Raw genomic sequence first — 4,113 nt, forward strand, 5'->3', positions numbered from 1 at the left:
TAGTTTGCTATAGCACACGAAAATCGTCGAAATGAGGGGTATGCTCGCTTCGGGGCTCGTTTGACCTTCAAAATGGATCGGAAGGGCCGTGAGGGCCAACCGGATGCATAGACAAGGTCTTGACGGACGTCCACGAAAAAAATTGGCATTTTTGACATTGGAATCCGGATCACCCAAAAAATAGTTTGCTATAGCACACGAAAATCGTCGAAATGAGGGGTATGCTCGCTTCGGGGCTCGTTTGACCTTCAAAATGGATCGGAAGGGCCGTGAGGGCCAACCGGATGCATAGACAAGGTCTTGACGGACGTCCACGAAAAAAATTGGCATTTTTGACATTGGAATCCGGATCACCCAAAAAATAGTTTGCTATAGCACACGAAAATCGTCGAAATGAGGGGTATGCTCGCTTCGGGGCTCGTTTGACCTTCAAAATGGATCGGAAGGGCCGTGAGGGCCAACCGGATGCATAGACAAGGTCTTGACGGACGTCCACGAAAAAAATTGGCATTTTTGACATTGGAATCCGGATCACCCAAAAAATAGTTTGCTATAGCACACGAAAATCGTCGAAATGAGGGGTATGCTCGCTTCGGGGCTCGTTTGACCTTCAAAATGGATCGGAAGGGCCGTGAGGGCCAACCGGATGCATAGACAAGGTCTTGACGGACGTCCACGAAAAAAATTGGCATTTTTGACATTGGAATCCGGATCACCCAAAAAATAGTTTGCTATAGCACACGAAAATCGTCGAAATGAGGGGTATGCTCGCTTCGGGGCTCGTTTGACCTTCAAAATGGATCGGAAGGGCCGTGAGGGCCAACCGGATGCATAGACAAGGTCTTGACGGACGTCCACGAAAAAAATTGGCATTTTTGACATTGGAATCCGGATCACCCAAAAAATAGTTTGCTATAGCACACGAAAATCGTCGAAATGAGGGGTATGCTCGCTTCGGGGCTCGTTTGACCTTCAAAATGGATCGGAAGGGCCGTGAGGGCCAACCGGATGCATAGACAAGGTCTTGACGGACGTCCACGAAAAAAATTGGCATTTTTGACATTGGAATCCGGATCACCCAAAAAATAGTTTGCTATAGCACACGAAAATCGTCGAAATGAGGGGTATGCTCGCTTCGGGGCTCGTTTGACCTTCAAAATGGATCGGAAGGGCCGTGAGGGCCAACCGGATGCATAGACAAGGTCTTGACGGACGTCCACGAAAAAAATTGGCATTTTTGACATTGGAATCCGGATCACCCAAAAAATAGTTTGCTATAGCACACGAAAATCGTCGAAATGAGGGGTATGCTCGCTTCGGGGCTCGTTTGACCTTCAAAATGGATCGGAAGGGCCGTGAGGGCCAACCGGATGCATAGACAAGGTCTTGACGGACGTCCACGAAAAAAATTGGCATTTTTGACATTGGAATCCGGATCACCCAAAAAATAGTTTGCTATAGCACACGAAAATCGTCGAAATGAGGGGTATGCTCGCTTCGGGGCTCGTTTGACCTTCAAAATGGATCGGAAGGGCCGTGAGGGCCAACCGGATGCATAGACAAGGTCTTGACGGACGTCCACGAAAAAAATTGGCATTTTTGACATTGGAATCCGGATCACCCAAAAAATAGTTTGCTATAGCACACGAAAATCGTCGAAATGAGGGGTATGCTCGCTTCGGGGCTCGTTTGACCTTCAAAATGGATCGGAAGGGCCGTGAGGGCCAACCGGATGCATAGACAAGGTCTTGACGGACGTCCACGAAAAAAATTGGCATTTTTGACATTGGAATCCGGATCACCCAAAAAATAGTTTGCTATAGCACACGAAAATCGTCGAAATGAGGGGTATGCTCGCTTCGGGGCTCGTTTGACCTTCAAAATGGATCGGAAGGGCCGTGAGGGCCAACCGGATGCATAGACAAGGTCTTGACGGACGTCCACGAAAAAAATTGGCATTTTTGACATTGGAATCCGGATCACCCAAAAAATAGTTTGCTATAGCACACGAAAATCGTCGAAATGAGGGGTATGCTCGCTTCGGGGCTCGTTTGACCTTCAAAATGGATCGGAAGGGCCGTGAGGGCCAACCGGATGCATAGACAAGGTCTTGACGGACGTCCACGAAAAAAATTGGCATTTTTGACATTGGAATCCGGATCACCCAAAAAATAGTTTGCTATAGCACACGAAAATCGTCGAAATGAGGGGTATGCTCGCTTCGGGGCTCGTTTGACCTTCAAAATGGATCGGAAGGGCCGTGAGGGCCAACCGGATGCATAGACAAGGTCTTGACGGACGTCCACGAAAAAAATTGGCATTTTTGACATTGGAATCCGGATCACCCAAAAAATAGTTTGCTATAGCACACGAAAATCGTCGAAATGAGGGGTATGCTCGCTTCGGGGCTCGTTTGACCTTCAAAATGGATCGGAAGGGCCGTGAGGGCCAACCGGATGCATAGACAAGGTCTTGACGGACGTCCACGAAAAAAATTGGCATTTTTGACATTGGAATCCGGATCACCCAAAAAATAGTTTGCTATAGCACACGAAAATCGTCGAAATGAGGGGTATGCTCGCTTCGGGGCTCGTTTGACCTTCAAAATGGATCGGAAGGGCCGTGAGGGCCAACCGGATGCATAGACAAGGTCTTGACGGACGTCCACGAAAAAAATTGGCATTTTTGACATTGGAATCCGGATCACCCAAAAAATAGTTTGCTATAGCACACGAAAATCGTCGAAATGAGGGGTATGCTCGCTTCGGGGCTCGTTTGACCTTCAAAATGGATCGGAAGGGCCGTGAGGGCCAACCGGATGCATAGACAAGGTCTTGACGGACGTCCACGAAAAAAATTGGCATTTTTGACATTGGAATCCGGATCACCCAAAAAATAGTTTGCTATAGCACACGAAAATCGTCGAAATGAGGGGTATGCTCGCTTCGGGGCTCGTTTGACCTTCAAAATGGATCGGAAGGGCCGTGAGGGCCAACCGGATGCATAGACAAGGTCTTGACGGACGTCCACGAAAAAAATTGGCATTTTTGACATTGGAATCCGGATCACCCAAAAAATAGTTTGCTATAGCACACGAAAATCGTCGAAATGAGGGGTATGCTCGCTTCGGGGCTCGTTTGACCTTCAAAATGGATCGGAAGGGCCGTGAGGGCCAACCGGATGCATAGACAAGGTCTTGACGGACGTCCACGAAAAAAATTGGCATTTTTGACATTGGAATCCGGATCACCCAAAAAATAGTTTGCTATAGCACACGAAAATCGTCGAAATGAGGGGTATGCTCGCTTCGGGGCTCGTTTGACCTTCAAAATGGATCGGAAGGGCCGTGAGGGCCAACCGGATGCATAGACAAGGTCTTGACGGACGTCCACGAAAAAAATTGGCATTTTTGACATTGGAATCCGGATCACCCAAAAAATAGTTTGCTATAGCACACGAAAATCGTCGAAATGAGGGGTATGCTCGCTTCGGGGCTCGTTTGACCTTCAAAATGGATCGGAAGGGCCGTGAGGGCCAACCGGATGCATAGACAAGGTCTTGACGGACGTCCACGAAAAAAATTGGCATTTTTGACATTGGAATCCGGATCACCCAAAAAATGGTTTGCTATAGCACACGAAAATCGTCGAAATGAGGGGCATGCTCGCTTCGAGGCTTGTTTGACCTTCAAAAGGAATCGGAAGGTCCGTGAGGTCCAACCGGATTTATAGACAAGGTCTTGACGGACGTCCACAAAAAAATTGGCATTTTTGACATTGGAATCCGGATCACCCAAAAAATAGTTTGCTATAGCACACGAAAATCGTCGAAATGAGGGGCATGCTCGCTTCGAGGCTTGTTTGACCTTCAAAAGGAATCGGAAGGGCCGTGAGGGCCAACCGTATGCATAGACAAGGTCTTGACGGACGTCCACAAACAAAATTGGCATTTTTGACAACGGAATCCGGATCACCCAAAAAATGGTTTGCTATAGCACACGAAAATCGTTGAAATGAGGCGTATGCTCGCTTCGGGGCTCGTTTGACCTTCAAAATTGGTCGAAAGGGCCGTGAGGGCCAACCGGATGCATAGACAAGGTCTTGACGGACGTCC

The sequence above is a fragment of the Solanum pennellii genome, chromosome 1 (genome assembly GCF_001406875.1).
Source record: "Solanum pennellii chromosome 1, SPENNV200".
Taxonomy (NCBI): domain Eukaryota; kingdom Viridiplantae; phylum Streptophyta; class Magnoliopsida; order Solanales; family Solanaceae; genus Solanum; species Solanum pennellii.